Here is a 22,851-nt window from a genome sequence, read left to right as displayed (position 1 = left end):
CTTTCTGCCACTAGTTGATTTGAAAATGTTCCCTTTCGGAGTACCCGGAGTATTTCTATTGTTAGTACACACAGAATTCTATTATATACTATTATATTTCTGCCCTAATCTTTCTGTCATTCTTTTACTACACCACCAAATCTTTCTCATAGACTTATATCTTTTAGAACTTCATGAATTAGGACTCTTTTTCTTGGGGGCTTTTTTGAGCATAATTGCATTTTAGCACTTTTGCAAGAAAAAGCTCTGGTCATGATACTATCTGTGCGTTTTATTATGTTTAATGCCTAAGCCAAGTATTGTCACAATGCTATGAGAAATATAACTTTTGTTATTTCTTTTGGAAATTAATTTCTTGTTTTTTTTTTGATTAAAAAAAAAGCAACAACAATAAAAAAAACCCTGTCAAACAAAATGCCCTGTGTATGTATGAATAGAAGAGGCTGAGACTTACCTTGTGGTTCTCTCTTCAGACAAGGAACGGTCAAAATCTTGAATTCTCTATCGCAAATAGAAACTCTCTAACAAACACTTTGCACCACAGGTTGTGAATGCAAAACACACTGAAGAGACTGCAGCCGGCGCGCACCTCCTTGTACAGCTTACGGTGACATCATCACAAGCATGTGTGACATCACAGGGTTCTAAACCATCTTCAGGTATGTGTATATCTGTATAGTAAATGTGAGTAGCCGTATTAGTCCAGTGATGCAGATTGTAATACCTTTTTTATTGGACTAACAGAATTTTGTAGAGACAAACTTTTGGGATTCCTCCCTGATAATTTATCAAGTCCTTTGATCATTAGTCCTTGTCTATTGGACTTGATAAAGGGAGGAATCCTGAAAGCTTGTCTCTACAAAATTCTGTTAGTCCAATAAAAAAGGTATTACAAGAGACTGCAACATTTTTTTTGATTTGTGTATATATATATAGTTCCAAGCGTGAGTAGGTGCCTCCAGCTAGGGTCCGGGTCCAGGATCCTGCAGACGTAGTTCCAAGGAAAATGCTGTGGCACTCAAGGTATGGTGAAAAAATGAAAACTATTTATTCATCCCAAATGTGCAAAGAGCAACGTTTCAATGGTCTCACACCATCATTATCAAGCCACTTGATAATGATGGTGTGAGACCATTGAAACATCGCTCTTTGCACATTTGGGATGAATAAATAGTTTTTATTTTTTCACCATACCTTGAGTGCCACAGCATTTTCCTTGGAACTACGTATGCAGGATCTTGGACCCGGATCCTAGCTGGAGGCACCTACTCACGCTTTAGGAGTGCTGCTTTCTTCTTTGATATATATATATATATATATATATTAATATACACCTAGAAATACATCAAGTACATAAAAACATCTTTTAGAAAAATATTTCTCCAGGCCTGCCGAGTATATCCCCGTACTTCACAGTGTCTTCTTAGTTTATATATTTTAATCTTTTGACATTTTAACCCCACTAGGACCAAGGGCATCCTGGGACTTAAAGGGGTATTCCAGGCCAAAACTTTTTTTTATATATCAACTGGCTCCAGAAAGTTAAACAGATTTGTAAATTACTTCTATTAAAAAATCTTAATACTTTCAGTACTTATGACCTTCTGAAGTTAAGGTTGTTTTTTTCTGTCTAAGTCCTCTCTGATGACACCTGTCTCGGGCAACGCCCAGTTTAGAAGCAAATCCCCATAGCAAACCTCTTCTAAACTGGGCGTTTCCCGAGACAGGTGTAATCAGAGAGCACTTAGACAGAAAATAACAACCTTAACTTCAAAAGCTCATAAGTACTGAAAGGGTTAAGATTTTTTAATAGAAGTCATTTACAAATCTGTTTAACTTTCTGGAGCCAGTTGATATATATATAAAAGTTTTTGCCTGGAATACCCCTTTAAGATTGAACCGATTATTATTGATATATGTCATGAATGCATCAACGGTCAGATGGTCGGACGACCAAATGATGACCACATCGTCTACATACCTCCCATACCATGCGAGGCATGTGGAAAATGGATTGGTGTCAGAAAAAATAAACTGCTCCTCCCACCAAAAAACAAAAAGCTTAGCCCGAGCTGGTGATGACTTTGCTCCCATTGAAGCACCCGTGTGCTGCAAATAAAAATTGTTACCAAACATAAAATACCGTATTTATCGGGGTATACCACGCACCGGCCTATAACACGCACCCTCATTTTACCAAGCATATTTGGGTAAAAAAAGTTTTTTACCCAAATATCCATGGTAAAATGAGGGTGCTTGTGTGCGCGTGTATACCCCGATATATCCCCAGGAAAGGCAGGGGGAGAGAGGCCGTCGCTGCCCGCTTCTCTCCCCCTGCCTTTCCTGGGGTCTAGAGCGCTGCTGTCGGCCCTTCTCACCCCCTGGCTATCGGCGCCGCTGCCCGTTCTGTCCCCCTGACTATCGGTGCCAGCGCCCCATTGCCGGCGCCGATAGCCAGGGGGAGAGAAGCGGCGCCGACAGCCAGGGGGAGAGAAGGGGCAGTGGCACCCATTGCCGGCGCCGCTGCCCCGTTTCCTCCCCCCATCCCCGGTGGCATAATTACCTGAGTCGGGTCCGCGCTGCTGCAGGCCTCCGGCGCGCGTCCCCTGCGTCGTTGCTATGCACGGCGCGGCGCACTGACGTCATGCGCCGCGCCGTTCAGCGCATAGCAACGACGCCGGGGACGCACGCCGGAGGCCTGCAGCAGCGCGGACCCGACTCAGGTAATTATGCCACCGGGGATGGGGGGAGGCAACAGGGCAGCGGCGCCGGCAATGGGTGCCGCTGCCCCTTCTCTCCCCCTGGCTGTCGGCGCCGCTTCTCTCCCCCTGGCTATCGGCGCCGGCAATGGGGCGCCGGCACCGATAGTCAGGGGGACAGAACGGGCAGCGGCGCCGATAGCCAGGGGGTGAGAAGGGCCGACAGCAGCGCTCTAGACCCCAGGAAAGGCAGGGGGAGAGAAGCGGGCAGCGACGGCCTCTCTCCCCCTGCCTTTCCTGGGGGTGTATCGGCGTATAACACGCACACAGACTTTAGGCTAAAAATTTTAGCCTAAAAAGTGCGTGTTATACGCCGATAAATACGGTAATTGTGTTTTAACACAAAATCTACCACCTCAATAATGTAATGTCTCAAATCCACAGAATATTTAGAAAATCTCATCAGTATATCCGAGATAGCTGATAATGTCAGGTTTTTCGGAATACTGGAATAGAGCGATTCAATGTCGCAAGTAAGCCACGACAGAGAATCGCTCCATGTGAATTTAGTTCTTCTGACCAGGAGTTTACTGAAAATTCAGATTGTTCAGATACCACGGACACTAGCGGGGACTCAGAACCACAATATGTGAACACTCACAAGAATCGCAATGCGAGAAGACAGTCAAAAAACGAGGAAGGCGCGGTGGCAGAAAACATAGGAAGAAGAGCTTCGGAGCGTAACAAGGACAAACGGAAAAAGTAATAAAAGAGGATTTTCAAGTCATTAACATTTCTGCACAAATCATTACAGATGAAGAAACCTCGGTCCTGTGGAAAGGACTGGGTTTCTCTCCTACACATCATTTTGATGTTTATCGGACAATTTTGGATATAAATAAATTTGTGAGAACTTTAACAGTTAAGAAACATTTTTTGGTGGAAAATGCTGATGAACCATCGGACCCACCTCAACTTTCTATAAACCCTGATTTACCACTAATGCATACGTTAGCAGAACAAATTGCTTTTAGAGACCTCTGGTTATGCAATGCCCAAGTTATATCAAGGACACTAAGCACTTGCTAAAAATCATGGATGAATTCACATGGAGCGATTCTCTGTCGTGGCTTACTTGCGACAATGAATCGCTCTATTCCAGTATTCTGAAAAACCTGGCATTATCAGCTATCTCGGATATACTGATGAGATTTTCTAAATATTCTGTGGATTTGAGACATTACATTATTGAGGTGGTAGGTTTTGTGTTAAAACACTATTATTTTATGTTTGGTAACAATTTTTATTTGCAGCGCACGGGTGCTTCAATGGGAGCAAAGTCATCACCAGCTCGGGCTAAGCTTTTTGTTTTTTGGTGGGAGGAGCAGTTCATTTTTTCTGACACCAATCCATTTTCCACATGCCTCGCATGGTATGGGAGGTATGTAGACGATGTGGTCATTATTTGGTCGTCTGACCATCTGACCGTTGATGCATTCATGACATATATCAATAATAATCGGTTCAATCTTACGTTTACCCACACATGGTGTAAAAGTGAAACCCCCTTTTTGGATGTCATATTACGTGGCAACCCTGATACAAATAAAATTGAGGTTGATCCTTACAGAAAAAAGATATCAGGCAATACCATCCTAAGGGCGAATTCATGCCATTCCAAACAAACAGTAAGAGCAATACCAGTAGGTGAACTTATACGAATTAAGCGGAACAGTTCTTCCGCCGAGATGTACCGCAGGGAAGCTGATGCAGCATGCACACGCCTGGCGGCTCGAGGTTACCCTGGATGGCTCTTGAAAAAAGCTCGGTCGAGAGTGGATCCTATGGATCGAAAATCCCTTTTAACAAGTAAGCAACCAACTGAATCACAAGATTGTCCTACATTTGTCACCACGTACAGTCCAGAATTTAATGACATCAAACGCATTGTAATTAAACACTTACCTTTGCTATCAACAGATCCCACGGTAGGGGAGATTATAAAGTCAGGTGTGAGATTTGCAGCGAGGCGGGCACCTACTCTATCCAATCTCCTTGTTCCCAGTATGGTGGACACGGCTAGTGTTACCACCCAGTGGATTAGCACCAAGGGCTTCCACAAGTGCGGTAAATCGCGGTGTGTGGTATGTCCCTTTGCCGAAAAATGCCAGAAAATAGAATGTACGGTGGATGGCAAATGCCATGTCATTCACAACTTTATAAACTGTGATAGCACTTTTGTTTTATATAAAATCATGTGCACACAATGTCACTTAACATATGTGGGTTCCACCAAAAGGTCCCTTAAAAAATGCATGCAAGAGCACATTAGACATGCTGCTGGCCCTTTAAGCTCGAACATTTCTAACGTATCTAAACATTTTCTAATATGTCATAATTCAGACACCACTTCCCTCAGGTTCTCAGGCATTGAGAAGGTGAACCTAAATAAAAGGGGAGGTGACCATATTCGATCCCTCCACAATAGGGAAATCATGTGGATTTATCTTTTGAATTGCATTCAACCCCATGGTCTAAATAGCAAAACAGATTTAATATTACATTACTGATATGTCTCCGAATAATTTATCTGTGTTTGGTCCCATGTTTTTGTTTTAATCACGCGCACATGTGATGTGGACCTGTCCCTCCCCTTCCTGTGGGAATGGGGAAAATGCCCTGGAGTATATAAGGGTGCCTCATTTGAGGATCTACAGGCTATGAGTAAGGATCGATAGATCAGAAACGCGTCAGCCATGCTTGGGACCCCCCTCTGTTTGTGCAATATTTCATATTTTTGATATGTTCACGGTTTGTCTGCCACCATGAAGGCTTTAAAGGAAGAACCCTGAATAAAGACGGATGTTTTACTTCTACTTGCTGGCTTTTTTAGTATTTTATTTTAGTTTTATCCACTGTGCCAGGGATGAAAATTATTCAAAAAGAAACTAACTCAACTGTCTATGCTCCCCCGTTGCTCCAATATTGGTGTCCCGTTCTCTGTTCGCCGCCTTCTGCTTTTCCTGCAGGTCAGTGAATCACGGTGCGCTCAGTGTCATCATTGTTTCAGCACCAGTTTTACAAATCAGTGTGCCTCCAGTGTTACACCAGTGTTTACAAATGAGTGTGCCTCCAGCTGTTGCAAAACTATAACTTCCAGCATGCCTTGACAGCTAGAGACTGTCCGGGAATGCTGGGAGTTGTAGTTTTGGACCACCTGGAGAGACACTGTTTTGAAAACACTGCCTTAGTCAGCATTTTCCAACCTGGGGACTTCCAGCTGTTGCAAAACTACAACTCCCAGCATTCCCCTGAAAGTCTTTAGCTGTCCAGGCATGCTGGGAGTTATAGTTCTGCAACAGCTGGAGACACTCAGGTTTGGTAGGTAGGTCCTTAGTCCATTGTTTTCCAACCTGGGTGCCTCCAGCTGTTGAAAAACTCTAACTCCCAGCTTAAGACTGTCCGGGCATGCTGAGAGTTGTAGTTTTGCAACAGCTGGAGGCCCCCAGGTTGGGAAACACTAACTACGGCAGTGTTTTCGAAACATTGTCTCTCCATCTGTTGCAAAACTACAACTCCCAGCATGCTCGGACAGTCTTAAGCTGGAAGTTAGAGTTTTGCAGCAGAAGGTGGAATTTTGGTGGGTAGTTGGGCCCTTAGTCCAGTGTTTCCCAACCTGAGTGCCTCCAGCTGTTGCAAAACTACAACTCCCAGCATGCCCAAACAGCCAAAGCCTGTTTGGAAAACACTGGACTAAGGGCCTACCTACCAAATGTAACGTGGCCACCCACCTACCAACCAAACATATTACCTATCTAGCAAATGCTTTTCCTGCCTACCTAACAAAAGTATACCGTATATACTCCAGTATAAGCCGAGTTTTTTAGCATGATTTTTCCTGCTGAAAACACCCCCCTCGGCTTATACTCGAGTGAACTCTCCGCCCTCAGTGGTCTTCAACCTGCGGACCGACAGAGGTTTCAAAACTACAACTCCCAGCAAGCCCGGGCAGCCATCGGCTGTCTGGGCTTGCTGGGAGTTGTAGTTTTGAAACCTCTGGAGGTCAGCAGGTTGAAGACCACTGCGGCCTTCGACATCATCCAGCCCCTCTCACCCCCTTTAGTTCTGTACTCATCTCCGCTCGGCGCTGGTCTGGTGCTGCAGGACTGTCCGGTGGGGAGGTCGTCCGGTGGGATAGTGGTTCCGGGCTGCCATCTTCACCGGGGGGGCCTCTTCTCCGCTCTTCGGGCCCGGAATAGTCACGTTGCCTTGACGATGACGTAGAGGTACGTTCATTACCAACGTCCCTCTGCGTCATCGTCAAGGCAACGCCTCTATTCCGGGCCCGAAGCCTGAAGATGGCAGCCCGGAACCACTATCCCACCGGACAGTCCTGCAGCACTGGACCAGCGCCGAGCAGAGGTGAGTACAGAACTAAAGGGGGTGAGAGGGGGCTGGATGATGTTGAAGGCCGCAGTGGTCTTCAACCTGCGGACCTCCAGAGGTTTCAAAACTACAACTCCCAGCAAGCCCGGACAGCCGATGGCTGCCCGGGCTTGCTGGGAGTTGTAGTTTCGAAACATCTGGAGGTTCGCAGGTTGAAGACCACTCTATCAGACATTGACAAGCGGTGATGATGATGACATGTGGTGATGATGACAAGGGGATGATGAAGGGGGGGGTGGGATTATGACAAGGGGATGATGAAGGGGGGGTGTGTGGGATGATGACAGGGGGATGATGAAGGGGGGGTGTGGGATGATGACAAGAGGATGATGACAAGAGGATGATGACAAGGGGATGATGAAGGGGGGTGGGGATGATGACAAGGGGATGATGACAAGGGGATGATGAAGGGGGGTAGGGATGATGACAAGGGGATGATGAAGGGGGGTGTGGGATGATGACAAGGGGATGATGAAGGGGGGGGTGGGATGATAAAGGGGGGATGATGACAGTCGGTGATAATGAAGGGGGGATGATGACAGGGTGATGATGATGAGGGTGTTAATGACGGGGGTCTGGATGATGACAGGGGGGGGGGATGATGTATTTCCCACCCTAGGCTTATACTCGAGTCAATAACTTTTTCTGGGATTTTGGGGTGAAATTAGGGGCCTCGGCTTATATTCGGGTCGGCTTATACTCGAGTATATACGGTAACCTACCTACCTAGCGGCAAACCTTTTACTTGCCTTCCTACCAACTGAACTTACTACCTGCCTAAATAACTTGCAAACTTACTACTTGCCTACCTACTTAGAGAATGTTCTACTTACCTAATTTACTACTTGGAAACGTACTACCTGCTTACCTAGCAAACATATTACCTGGGGGGGGGGGGGGGGGGCAGGCATATTGCTTGCACAGGGGCCCTCTGTTGTCTGTGTCCTCCCCTGGTCTGATGCTACACTGTTTTAAGCCAAGCAAGCATGGGTGTTTAATAGTGGTTTCATCTCTTATTTATTTTTGCAAGTGTTTATAGATTATGTGATGTAATTGGCCAGTGCTTTCCGTTATTTTCGTTTTCAATAAAAAGCTTTTTTTTGAACATCAAAAAAAATACAAACATATTATAAATTAAAGACATTGTTAGGTCACAATGTAGTCACCATCCTTTATTTTACATTTATCAACATGTAATTTTTTTAGGATTTTGAATATTTTCTCCATAAAAACATAAAGATATGTGAATATGTTGGTCGTCTTCAGAACACGATTTGAGTGTCCGCTCAACAGAAGCGATTTCATAATCTCTAAGCAGCTGAAATGGTATCTATGCAGGAACATGCACGTACCCATTAACTATTAGTGGACTGCCGACCTGATTGTAATTTGCTAGGGCCTACAATACGGGAATTTTAAAATCATGTCCCAGACAGAAAATCATGGTCTGGCACAATTTAAAGTCTGTGTAAAACATCTCACATGCTGACAAAATTAACAGAACGGACTGGGACATTATCTAAATGTAAAAGGAAAATGCACAAATAACAGCTTTACTATGAATTAAATTGCAAAACAAACAGAGAGAGAGCAAAAAACATTTATTTTAGCTGCCTTTGGAACAACAGACATGTAACATTGCATAGACCAACATACCTTGATGCAGGATAGAACGTTTTTCCAGGCAACTTCCACTCTTGTCCACCTTGGATCAATTGTGATTTTTCAGTCCAATTTATCAAGGGGCTTGCGCTAAAATGGTAAATTTGGCGCAATTGCGCAAAATTTGCACCACCTGAAAATGTCTAAATTTCAGTCTATTATACACCAACATTGATACATGTCCCCCTTAGTTCCTGAGTCTTTGCTGAGGTGCAGTCGAGCCTAAGAGTGTGTCTGGAGTCCATAGGAGCCTCAAGTCAAGTCTGCAGCCACAAGGTACAAGTCTACAAGTAAGCTAAAGTCATAGCTGAGTCTGTCTCCAGTCAAGTCAGTCACTGGCATCTATTGTCAAGTCAACGTGACCTGCACTAAATTGTCCAAAACTACTACTACTACTAGTCCTTGCAAGCCATTAAGGTCTCTGAAGTCACTGGTCACCTCCGTGGGACCGGCTACACTGTATAGACTGTACCATCTGTCACTCAGTAAAGCTATCGTTGTCCATAACTTGGCGTCAGAGTAATTATTGCCTCTGTGCCTAGCCTAGGATCCAGCAGTATACCTTCGGGTGGTATTGAGGATAAACCATGCCCTGGTGTCACGAATACAAGGGGTTAATGCCATCTGCCTCTAGGGTAATTCCATCTGCCCTGCATCTCACACCCTCTACCACATAAACAGAACAGGTAACGGGATAATACGGGCAGAGACAAACAGGGGGCTATGGAGCAGTGGATGCAAACAGCCGCTTCGTGTCCATAATGATGTTCTTCGGACCACCGTCGCAACGGGGGAAAGTAGGAAGTGGAGCTAAAGTTTTTTTTGTTTGTTTTTGCAGCTGGGGCACAGGGGAAGGTAAAAGTTTTCCTCCAAATTTCTCCTTTATGGTCTATTCACGCATACAGTGTTCTGTGCAGATTTGATGCGCAGGATTTTCTGCTGCAGATTTCAATGTAAACTGCACACAGCTTGAAATCTTGCGCATCAAATCTGCACAGAACACTGTACGTGTGAACAGATTTGTAAATTACTTCTATCTTAATCCTTTCAGTACCTATCAGCTGCTGTATACTACAGAGGAAGTTGTGTAGTTCTCTCCAGTCTGACCACAGTGCTCTCTGCTGACACCTCTGTTCATGTCAGGAACTGTCCAGAGCAGGAGAGGTTTGCTATTGGGATTTGCTCCTGCTCTGGACAGTTCCTGACATGGACAGAGGTGTCAGCAGAGAGCACTGTGCTCAGACGAAAAAGAACTATACAACTTCCTCTGATTAAGTCCTGGAAGGGTTAAGATTTTTAAGTATAAGTAATTTACAAATCTGTTTAACCTTTTGGCACCAGTTGATTTAAAAAAATGTAATATAAAAAAATATATAATTTTGTAGTAAACAATAAAGACGACTGAAACAAAATAAATATATTATGTTTACCATGAAGCCCATACACAAGCTACCTTATAAATGTAGTAATAATTGTTACTTTGTGTTCAACTTGTGTCTCTGGACTTTTACTGAATAAACGGGACTCTGCTTTTCACATCATCCACGCTGGCTTTTCTCTTATAATAAATGTTTTATTTTATACGGTGTCCATTTTAGGACATCGTCAGTCGCAACTCCGTCCTCTGTCAGGTAAAACGGCGTCCCGCCTCCTCCCTCGGGCCAATCTCCGTCAGGCGTCAGCCGCAATTCCCTCCTTTGTCATCCTAAAGTCTCTCATCCGAAACTCTGTCATCCCTCAGACGAAAAATCTTCCTGCCGTGTAGCAGAGCCGAGTCAGTGTTGGCTCTCTGCTATACGGGTTCTGCTGTACACGCTATTTAATGTCGGCTCTGCTATACCGACTCTGTAAAACATGTAGTGTCTGTATTAGACACGTGCAAGTTTCACCGTTTCGGCTCTGCTATACAGTGTTGTGCAGTGTCAGCTCTGCTATGCGGCAGGAAGTTGCATCTGAGGGAGAATCGTCTGAGGCATGACGGCGTTTTGGACGAGGGAGTTTGAGATGAGGGAGGATGGAGTTGTGGCTGAAGGATGACGGCGATTGGTGTGAGGGAGGAGGTGGGACGCCGTTTCACCTGGCGGAGGACGGAGTTGCAGCTGACGACTCACAGCGATTGGTCTGAGGGAGGAGGCGGGATGCTGTTTCCCCTTGCGGAGGACGGAGTTGCGACTGATGACCGACGGCGATTGGTCTGTGGGAGGAGGCAGGATGCTGTTTCACCTGATGGAGAACGGAGTTACAGCTGACGACTGACGGCGATTGGTCCGAGGGAGAAGGCAGGACACCGTTTCACCTGGCGGAGGACGGAGTTGCGGCTGACGAATCAGCGATTGGTCCGAGGGAGGAGGTGGGATGCTGTTTCCCCTTGTGGAGGACGGAGTTGTGGCTGACGACCGACGGCGATTGGTCTGTGGGAGGAGATGGGATGCTGTTTCACCTGGCGGAGAACGGAGATGCGGCTGACGACTGACGGCGATTGGTCCGAGGGAGAAGGCAGGACACCGTTTCACCTGGTGGAGGACGGAGTTGCGGCTGACGACCGACGGCGATTGGTCTGTGGCAGGAGGCGGGACGCTGTTTCACCTGATGGAGGACGGAGTTACAGCTGACGACTGACAATGTCCTAAAATGGACACCGTAATTTAATATTTTTCCACTCTGATAAATGCAATTAATACTCTATATATGAGCAGAGATATATCTGTTGGTGTATATAGTAGTATGTAACTCCTGAATACACTTCACACAGGTCTGCACCATGAGGGTCGCACTGCCCACATTGTGCCACTAGGTTCCGCTGTAACCACCGTTAGCCCCTCTACTGCAGCGCGTCCAATAGGCTAGAAAGCCACGCCCACAACATCTTGTGAACACGCCCCCCTGAACAAGCACGGGCGCTTTAGAGCAACACTAATAGTAAGCTGTGTGAACGGCGGCTCCGCCCTGCGCGCTAGGTGTGTGTGTCTCCTGGCCACGCCCACACTGCTATCATCGGATCCTAGCAGCCTAGACCTGCCGTTCCTCCTTCGGTTCGTGCTGCTGCTATTGAGGTGCGCGCTTGTCTCTGTTTGGGGAAGTGAGCCTGGGCGGAGGAGCGGCGGACAGCCGGGAGCCCGTGTGTCAGCTCGTGAGGCCTGGGTGGTGAGCGCTGCGGCAGTGGCCGGGGAGGGGGGGAGGAGGAGGTTTGCAGTGGCCGCACCTGTCAGCTGTGTAGTGTGTATGTGTGCTGGGGTACGTGTTGTCATGGAGACAGGAGGCGTCCTATTTCGTTAGTGCTGTGTGTAGCAATGGGCAGTGGGGCTGTCATCTCTGCTGTGTGGGTAATATGGACGAGTGTCAGACACTGATGTCATATGAGTCCAGCTCTGTACACATCATCATGGTGTGCCCCCTGCTGCTTCTACTTCTGCCCAGGCCAGAGGGAGCCTACACATACAGGGCTCACCATAATGATGCAGGATATAGGACAGTGGTCTTAAAAATGTAGCCCTCCGGATATTGCAAAACTACTACTCCTAGTATGCCCTGGCATGGATCTACTGGGCGTTGTAGTTTTGCCTCAGCTGCAGGTCCACAGTTTGGAGACCACTGATGTAGGGTATAGACCTCCCCCAGCGTCAGAAGGAGACCCTTATCTTGTATATGCTGTAGTCCCAAGCACTGATCTTGTATATGCTGTAGTCCCAAGCACTGATCTGTCCACTTCACTGAAGTGGTTGTCTGCGTAGAAGAGCCCCCCTGGCAGTGCCATATGGTACTATTACAGGTCCATCACCACATGACTTATAACAGGGGTATTCCACTATGGAAACCCCTTTTAAAGGGGTACTTCCCTGGAAAACAACATTTTTTTTTTTTTTATTTATTTTTTTTTTTTAAATCAACTGGTGCCAGAAAGTTAAATAGATCTGTAAATTACTTCTATTAAAAAAAATAAACATCTTAATCCTTTTAGTACTTATAGGCTTCAGTATGCTCCACAGGAAGTTCTTTTCTTTTAAAATGTATTTTCTGTCTGACCACAGTGCTCTCTGCTGACATCTCTGTCCATTTTAGGAACTGTCCAGAGCAGGATAAGTTTGCTATGGGGATTTGCTCCTACTCTGGAGAGTTGCTAATACGTACTGGGGTGTCAGCAGAGAGCACTGTGATCAGACAGAAAGGACATTAAAAAAAGAACTTCCTAAAAGTAATTTACAAATCTATTTAACTTTCTGGCACCAGTTGATTAAAAAAATAATGATTTCCAGCAGAGTACCCCTTTAAGGCTGCATTTACATCGTGTTAGGACTATATGGCAGAGAATTAAAAAAAAGGAATGGTTGCTGCCATTTTCCTGCTGTACCCCATTCAGCTAGTAAGGGTGGGTTCACATCATGTTTTCCCCCATACGGGAGCGCATACGGCAGGAGGGAGCTAAAACCTTGCGCTCCCGTATGCCTTTCTATGCGCTCCCGTATGTAATAAATTTCAATGAGCCGGCCGGAGTGAAAAGTTCGGTCGGCTCACTTTTGCGCCGTATGCGCTTTTTCCCCTCACCTAAAACCGTGGTCAACCACGGTTTCAGTTCCGGATGTAAAAGCGCATACGGCGCAAAAATGAGCCGACCGGACCGAACGTTTCATTCCGGCCGGCTCATTGAAATGAATTAAATATGGGAGCGCATAGAAAGGCATACGGGAGCGCGAGGTTTTAGCTCCCCCCTGCCATATGCGCTCCCGTATGGGGGAAAACGTGATGTGAACCAGCCTAATTTGGGTAATTTCCGGACTGTATAGGGCAGTGTTTCCCAACCACGGTGCCTCCAGCTGTTGCAAAACTACAACTCCCAGGATGCCAAGACAGCCGAAGGCTGTCTGGGCATGCTGGGAGTTGTAGTTTTGCAATAGCTGGAAGAACCCTGGTTGGGAAACACTGGTATAGGTAGTGACGGGTGGTATGCCGGTTCATACTGAATACAGGTGTGTTTTTTCTGTACGATATGAATTTTTCCCTATGCCGCAATACAGGTCGGGCCCCTTCCCCCACCCCCCCCTCGAATGAATGAACCGCCGCAGCGCTGTCCTCACATCGGAGGACTAATCATGTTACCCGCAGGCGCTGCTATCCTTCTCCTCCTGTGAGCCACAGGCGCAGGACTTCTGTTTGGAGAACGGAAGCTGTCACCTCCCCCTGCAAACACAGAAAGCCAGTGGGCCGCGGGCGCTGCAGAACTTCTGATCAGCGGCTCACAACTCATTCATTTCCAGCAGCCGCGGCTCACAGGAGGAGAAGGAGAGCAGCGCCTTCGGGTAACATGATTAGCGCTGCAGCTGATCGGTTAATTCGGTGGGGGAGAGGAAATGCAGAGCAGCACCCGCGGGTCATATATGATTAGCTCCCCAGCGCACTGCTGCTGATAATTAATTCGAGGGTGGGGGCTTGGGTTAGGGGGAAATGAGTGAAATAAATTAAAAATACAGTGGAACCGCCATAAGTTTGGAAAATACCGTCATACACATTTTTTGTTCTACCGCCCAGCACAAGGTATAGGGTCTTTTACTAGCTGACTCCGTTTGGCTGATTGAAATGAATCGGTTTTAATATTCTCCCGCCGTATGCCATAAACGTGATGGGAATGCAGCTTTACACCAGGGTCTACCAGGTAAAACTGTGGGCCCCATCATCATTACAAAGTGAGATATAGAAATGTTTTATTATAAAAATGTTTTATTTAGTATCTCTTCTGCGTTGCCCCCTTGCATTAAGGTGTGAGGCTTTCTTCACAGTAGAGCAGGACATTATATCTAGACTGAGTATATGCTGAGTCCAGCCAACAGATCCGAGGTTTATGTCGGCATAGTGGTATATCCAGGTGTGCCAAGGCAAGCCCATTCACTTTAATGGAACTGGCATAGTCTACATGTGGCTAATTTCCAATACATATACTTTTATTTTGTGGGACTCGGTGTGCTCTGTTGCACTTTTCAAACCTGCAAAATAGAAGCGTATATATATATATATATATAATATATATAGGAAATGGATCAAATCTAGGCCCAGCTTTATCAAAATGTATGAGAGACAAAGTGAAGTGATTTTCCCACAGCAACCAATCACAGCTCAGCTAACAAGCTCTGGTAAAGTGAAAGCTGAGCTGTGATTGGTTGCTGGAGGAAAATCACTCCCCTTTTTTTCTCATACATTTTGATAAATCTGGGCCTATGTTAGGCTGCTTTCACACTATGAGCATTCATCCGTTATTCGTCCGTTTTCTGTGTGAAAAAAGATGTATAATAACGGATGAAATAACGGGTGCTAACGGCTGAATAAATATTCATCCGTTAAGACCTGTTATCCCTCATGTACGGCGGTAACACCTTTGCCTACAGATTCCCACTGCCGGGACTACTACTACTCCCATTATGGAACAGACTTGTTTCCATGATGGGAGTAGTAATTCCCTGGCTGCAGGAGTCTGTAGACAGCTGGGGAGGCTACATTAGTGTTTGTACTACTACCCCCATTCTGGAACAGAGTCTGTTCCATGATGGGGGTTGTAGTACAGGGGCTGAGGGATTGATCGCACCGGGTTTCACTTCTGAGACCCGATGCGATCCGAAGTTATTAAGCAGGGGAGTGGGCGGCATGTCCACAACCCTGCAATGTATCAGTGTGTTTTTACTTTCATTTTTGAATCCCCCGCAGGGAGCCCTGAATGGCTGGTACTGAGGAGCCATTCAGGGCTCTCAGCGAAAGATTAAAAAATTAACATTGTGAGTAGCAGGCGGCATATTTATATTAAAAGTGCTGTGGGGGGCAAGATATATAGCGATGCAGGGGGGGCAGACATATAGCCTATATATGTAGCCCCCAGTGCATTTATAATATGCCCCCCGCAGTGCATTAGATATGACCCCTGTTGGCGCATTAATAAATATATACCTCCGCCAGCGCTGCAGCGGCATATGTATATAGAAGCGGTGTGAGGTGCAGATAGCGCTATATGTCTGCACCCCCCCAGCGCTTCTATATATATATATATACCCCTGCAGTGCTATGTATGAAAAGTATTTCTATTAGCAGTGCATAGTGCTAGCAGCCGGACGTTAATTTACCAGTTTCTTGTGACAGAAGAAAAATTAGTGCATGTGCCGTTATTTCTTCCATCACAACTAACGGCTGTTATTCATGACGGACTATAACTGGTCATAACGGATGATCAAAAAATCCCATAGACTTGAATGGGATTGTTTAAAGGCCGTTTAACATGTCTTTTCTAACGGACATTTGTAACGGATGAATTTTTATAGTGTGAAAGCAGCCTTACTGGTAAAAATGGAAATAGTTTGCCCTGGTATATGTTGACAAAACATATAATGGTAAGTAGAAGCCTGAACACAGCATGAACCCAGTCTTTCTGGGTCCCTGATAGGTAAAACCTTGTTCCATGTTGATACTTTGGTTGTGAAAATTGGTCTCTTACCAATTGTGCTATTCTTGCTATAATGGTAGTTGTACCCTTATGAAGATAACATAGCCTCAAGATGGACCTCTTTGACCCCTTGGGGACAGAGCCTATTATGACCCTAAGGATGGGAGCATTTTTTTCAAATCTGATCTCTATCACTTTATACATTAATAACTCTGGGATGCTTTTACTTATGAATCTGTTTCCGAGATTGTTTTTTCGTGACATATTCTACTTTATGTTTGTGGTAAATTTTTGTCGATACTTGCATCATTTCTTGGTGAAAAATTCCCAAATTTGATGAAAAAATGTAAAATGCTGAAGCTCTCTGCTTGTAAGGAAAATAGACATTCCAAATAAATTATATATTCATTCACATACACAATATGACTACTTTATGTTTGCATGATAAAGTTGACATGTTTTTACTTTTGGAAGACATCAGAGTGCTTCAAAGTTCAGCAGCAATTTTCAAATTTTTCACAAAATTTTCAAAATCGGAATTTTTCAGGGGCCAGTTCAGTTTTGAAGTGGATTTGAAGGGCCTTCATACTAGAAATACCCCATAAATGATCCCATTATAAAAACTGCAACCCTCAATGTATTCAAAATCACATTCAGAAAGTTTGTTAACCCTTTAGGTTTTTCACAGGAATAGCAGTAAAGTGAAGGAGAAAATTAAAAATCTTCATTTTTTTACACTTGCATGTTCTTGTAAACCCAGTATTTGAATTTTTACAAGGGGTAATAGGAGAAAAAGTCCCCCAAAATTTGTAACCCAATTTCTCTCGAGTAATACCTCATATGTGTACGTGAAGTGCTCGGCGAGCGCAGTAGAGGGCTCAGAAGGGAAGGAGCGACAATGGGATTTTGGAGGGGGAGTTTTTCTGAAATGGTTTTTGAGGGCATGTCACATTTAGATTATTGTGCCAGAATAGCAAAAGCCCCACAAGGCATATTATTTTGGAAACTACACCCCTCCAGGCATGTAACAAGGGGTAGAGTGAGCCTTATCACCCCACAGGTGTTTGACGACTTTTCGTTAAAGTCTGATGTGTAAATGAAAAAACATTTTTTTTCATTAAAGTGCAGTTTCCCCCCCTAAATTTTCAATTTTTACAAAGGGTAATGGGAGTAAATGCCCTTCAAAATTTGTAACCCCATCTCTTCTGAATATGGAAATACCCCATGTTAGGACATAAAATGCTCTGCGGGCGAACTACAATGCTCAGAAGAGAAGGAGTCACATTTGGCTTTTGGAAAGCAAATTTTGCTGAAATCGTTTTTGGCCTACTATTTTGGAAACTACACCCCTCAATGAATGTAACAAGGGGTACAGTGAGCCTTAACACCTCACAGGTGTTTGACAACTTGTGGTTAAAGTCTGATGTGTAAATGAAAAATTTTTTTTTTCACTAAAATGCAAATTTTTCCCCAAATTTTACATGTTTACAAGGGGTAATAGGAGATAATGCCCCCCAAAATTTGTGACTCCATTTCTTCTGAGTATGGAAATACTCCATGGGTGGACATCAAGTGCTCTGCTGGCGCACTACAATGCTCAGAAGAGGAAGTGCGCCATTGAGCTTTTGGAGAGAGAATTTGTTTGGAATGGAAGTCAGGGGCCATGTGCGTTTACAAAGCCCCCCCGTGGTGCCAGAACAGTGGAACCCACCCCCCCCCCACATGTGACCCCATTTTGGAAACTACACCCCTCACATAATTTAATAAGGTGTGCAGTGAGCATTTACACCCCACTGGCGTTTGACAGATCTTTGGAACAGTGGGCTGTGCAAATGAAAAATTACAATTTTAATTTTCACGGACCATTGTTCCAAAAATCTGTCAGACACCTGTGGGGCATAAATGCTCACTGCACCCCTTATTACATTCCACGAGGGGTGTAGTTTCCAAAATGGGGTCACATGGGGGGGGGTCCATTGTTCTGGCATTATGGGGGCTTTGTAGACACACATGGCCTTCAATTCCGGACAAATTTTCTCTCCAAAATCCCAATGGCGCTCCTTCTCTTCTGAGCATTGTAGTGCACCCGCAGAGCACTTTTCATCCACATATGGGGTATGTTCTTACTCAGAAGAAATGGAGTTACAAATTTTGGGGGGGCTATTCCCTTGCGAAAATGAAAAATTTAGGGTAACACCAGCATTTTATTGAGAACGTTTTTTTTTCTTCATTTTCCCATCCAACTTTAACGAAAATTTGTCAAACACCTGTGGGGTGTTGAGGCTCACTATTCCCCTTGTTACGTTCCGTGAGGGGTGTCGTTTCCAAAATGGGGTCACACGTGGGTATTTATTTTTTTGCGTTTATGTCAGAACCGCTGTAAAATCAGCCACCCCTGTGCAAATCACCAATTTAGGCCTCAACTGTACATAGTGCGCTGTCACTTCTGAGCCTTGTTGTGCGTCCGCAGAGCATTTTATGCCCACATATGGGGTATTTCCATACTCGGGGGAAATTGCTTACAAATTTTGGGGGTCTTTTTTGCTTTTTACCTCTTGTGAAAATAAAAAGTATGGGGCAACACCAGCATGTTAGTGTAAAATTTGTATTTTTTCACACTAACAGGCTAGTGTAGACCCCAACTTTTCCTTTTCATAAGGGGTAAAAGGAGAAAAAGCCCCCCAAAATGTGTAGTGCAATTGCTCCCGGGTACGGAAATAACCCATATGTGGCCCTAACCTGTTTCCTTGCAATGCGACAGGGCTCCGAAGTGAGAGAGCACCATGCCGTTTGAGGACTAAATTAGGGATTGCATAGGGACGGACAAAGGGATATTCTACGCCAGTGATTCCCAAACAAGGTGCCAGGGTGCCTCCAGGTGTTGCTAAACTCCCAGCATGCCTGGACAGTCAGTGGCTGTCTGGAAATGCTGGGAGTTGTTGTTTTGCAACAGCTGGAGGCTCCATTTTGGAAACACTGGTGTACGATACATTTTCATTTTTATTGGGGGGGGCAGTGTAAGGGGGTGTATATGTAGTGTTTTACCCTTTATTTTGTGGTAGTGTAGTGTAGTATTTTTAGGGTGCATTCGCACTGGCGGCGGTTTATGGTGAGTTTCCCACTAGGAGTTTGTGCTGCAGCTCAAACTTGAAGCAGGAAACTCACTGTAAACCCGCCTGTGTGAATGTACCCATTACATTCATATTGGGGGGGGGGGGGGAAACCTCCAGCGGTTGCAAAACTACAACTCCCAGTATGCACTGACAGACCGTACATGCTGGGAGTTGTACTTTTGCAACAGCTGGAGGCACACTGGTTGGAAAACCTTCAGTTAGGTTCTGTTACCTAATTCAGTATTTTCCAACCAGTGTGCCTCCAGCTGTTGCAAAACTACAACTCCCAGCATGTATTGATCGCCGAAGGGTATGCTGAGAGATGTAGTTATGCAACAGCTGGAGGTACGCAACTCCAACTCTCAGCATGCCAAGACAGCTGTTTGGGCTGCACAGTGATCTCCAAACTGTAGCCCTCCAGCTGTTGCAAAAGTACAAATCCCAGTGTGCCCAAACAGAAAACAGCTGTCTGGGCATGCTGGGAGTTGTAGTTTTGCAATATCTGGAGGGCTACAGATTAGAGACCACTGTATAGTGGTCTCAGACTGTAGCCCTACAGATGTTGCTAGGCAACTCGCCGGCTTCCGTAGGATCCAGGGAGCCTCATCGCATGTCCTCTGCTGCCGCTGATTTTTGCCTGCTGCCGCCGATGGTTGGGTGTACCTTTTGGCGCTGGTCCCCGTCAGTTTCCTCGTTCTGCCCAGTCTACTGTGGGTGGGCAGAACTCGGGAACCGAAAGTTAACCCCCCCGTCCCCGATCTGCTATTGGTCGTCTCTTCTGAACGACCAATAGCAGGGCTAGGAGGGGTGGCACCCCTGCCACCTCACTCCTATTCCTTCAGGGGGATCGTGGGTGTCTTGGAAAACCCCGATCCCCCTTATTTTCCGGGTCACCGGAGACTCGTATGACCCGGAGTCGCCGGTGTTAATTCACTCTCAGGACCCCCCTGGGCATTGGCACGGAATGACTGCTGAATGATTTCAGCAGGCATCCCGTTTTGATCAACGCCTGCCGAGCTGCGGTGATTGGAAATGCGGAGGGCGTACAGGTACGCCCTCCATCCTTAAGGGACTGGGCACGAGGGCGTATCCGTACGCCCTCCGTCCTCAACAAGTTAAAGGGGTACTCCGGTGGAAAACTTTTATTTATTTGTTTATTTTTTTATTTTTAAATCAACTGGTGCCAGAAAGTTAAACCGATTTGTAAATTACTTCTATTAAAAATTCTTAATCCTTCCAGTACTTATTAGCTGCTGAATACTACAAAGGAAATTCTTTTCTTTTGGAACACAGTGCTCTCTGCTGACATCTCTGTCCATTTAAAGAACTGTCCAGAGTAGGAGAAAATCCCCATAGGAAACCTATGCTGATCTGAACAGTTCCTAAAATGGACAGAGATGTCAGCAGAGAGCACCGTGCTCGTGATTCAGCAGAGAGCACTGTGTTCCAAAAAGAAAATAATTTCCTCTGTAGTATTCAGCAGCTCATAAGTACTGGAAGGATTAAGATTTATTAATAGAACTAATTTATAAATCTGTTTAAGTTTCTGGCACCTGTTGATTTAAAAAAAAAAAAAAATTTCCACCGGAGTTCCCCTTTTAAATTGAGTTGTACAATAGATTGGCCAACGGTAATACTGACTTGCTCCTTGACACCCAATGGGTGATATCTTACTGCAGATTGGTCCAGAGGGATGTACTGCTTGGTGTCCGTTTTCCTTAAAGAAGCAGTGTCATTGTGACAACTTTTAATATTTTGTAGTACTACTGATAATGACTTTTTTCAATACACATTTATTTAAAAAAATTTCAAATAGCCACCACTAGGGGTCATCTGTCTTTGTGCAGACAGTGAACTCTGTATTTTTCAGCATACTGGATACTGGCTGTAAAGCGTGTTGGTATCCAGTATAGGAGATCACCATTGCACCACTACATCCTGCAGCTGTTCCTAGATTACATCTCCCATGATAGGAGTTGTAGTTTTGCAACAGCTGGAGGTACAATCTTTGTAAAACTCTGTTTTAGAGCTGTGTATTCTCCAGCTGCGTTCCTCCAGTTCTTGCAAAACTACAGACAAAGGATGTGTGGGCATGCTGGGAATTGTAGTTTTGCAACAGCTAAAGGCAACACTACTCTAACACAGTGGTTTACAAACAGTGCAGCTCCTGCTGTTGCAAAATTAAAACTCCTAGCATGCTTGAAAAGGCAAAGCTTTCTGACTCCTGAATGACAAAGAAGCTGATCAGACATTCGGGAGTCTGTGAAAGCTGGATGACACACATAGTGACAGCTATGTTGATTAGTATCTAGCTTTACTAGGAACAGATAGAAAATGTATGCATAAAAACTACTGTACAGTGATTTGTAGACTGTCAGGCTGCTCCCAGACTCAGAGCAGATCACAGTCACCACAGTGAGGTAGAGAGACAGACACGTCCCCTCCAGAAGGCAAGAACACAAAGCAAGTGAGCTACATATAGAAGCTATTTGTTAGGGATATATAGGTCCTAGACACACGAAAATTATATGTACATGACCAGGATTAGGTACTGAGTAACATATCCTTTTTTTTTTTTTTTTTTGCTTTATGACAGGTACGCTTTAAGCCTTCCCCCTTTGAAGTGTATGTCTTCACCAAATTACTGGCATTTGGCTATCTAGGAGAGTATCTTTCCTAGGGACTCATTAGGGTTATAGGTTGAACTTGATGGACTCAGGTCTTTTTTTTTAAACCTTATGAACTATGTTACATTATTGGAAAGTTGGGCTAATCCAGCTATTTCTTCAGGACCGGACGACTGTCTAAGGCTATGTTCACATGGGAGAATGTACGCCTAGAAAATTTCCCTGCAGACACTTCCCTGACAGCGGAGTGCTGGCGCTAGGACATGTCTATTCCTCCTGCGGACTCTGGAATTGGGATTTCTGTGGCAGAAACATCTGCTGCAGAAATTTCACGGTGTGCACAGTGCAGCATAATCCCATTGATATCAATGGGACTCTTCTACTGTGTAATCTCCGTCTGAAATTCTAATGAGGAATTCTACACGAAAATTCTGCCGTATAGGCTAGGGATCGACCGATTATCGGTATGACTGATAATCTCGATTTTGGGCATTATCGGTATCGGCAATTACCTTGCCGATAATGCCCCGCCCCCACCGCACTGCGACCGCCCCCCCGACCCGCTGCACCGCGACCGCCCCCCCCGACCTGCCGCATCGCGTCGCAGAATTTCCAAAGATCCCCTCTAATGTTCGTTCATATGAAAAGACGTGCTTGGCCTTTATCTTTTCTGAAAAAAACTGAGGTTTAGAACCTGAAATTCATGGATTTCTCTGCACTTGACATTCTTATAGCCCCTTTATGGGGAATTGTTTTACTTTTTTATATTCATTACTTGTTATACATCTACGATATATTCCTAGTGAGTGAGGATAGAATAACGTAAGTCTACTCAAGGGTCTAGACTCCAGTCTAAGATAAGATCAGTTTAGTGGTAGCTTTCTGCC

At 45.1% G+C, this 22,851-nt stretch overlaps 1 protein-coding gene across 9 annotated transcripts in view; it reads left to right on the top strand.

Moving 5' to 3' along the window:
* Window positions 1–544: 544 nt before the first annotated feature.
* Window positions 545–22,851, top strand: part of AGTPBP1 (ATP/GTP binding carboxypeptidase 1) — a 184,074-nt gene continuing 161,767 nt past the window's right edge. For 3 of the 9 annotated variants that reach the window (XR_008844922.1, XM_056524315.1, XM_056524381.1), the window contains exon 1: window positions 11,724–11,860. The gene's annotated coding sequence lies outside the window, so the exon portion shown is untranslated. Of the gene's footprint in view, window positions 660–11,705; window positions 11,952–11,986; window positions 12,042–12,063; window positions 12,127–16,077; window positions 16,172–22,851 lie in introns of those variants that run through there. The other 6 variants (XM_056524334.1, XM_056524371.1, XM_056524322.1 and 3 more) reach the window with 6 other exon arrangements.

This window comes from Hyla sarda, chromosome 1 (genome assembly GCF_029499605.1).
Source record: "Hyla sarda isolate aHylSar1 chromosome 1, aHylSar1.hap1, whole genome shotgun sequence".
Taxonomy (NCBI): Eukaryota; Metazoa; Chordata; class Amphibia; order Anura; family Hylidae; genus Hyla; species Hyla sarda.
The sequence above is the reverse complement of the archived record's forward strand: the minus strand, read 5'-3'. Positions and strand labels throughout refer to the sequence as shown.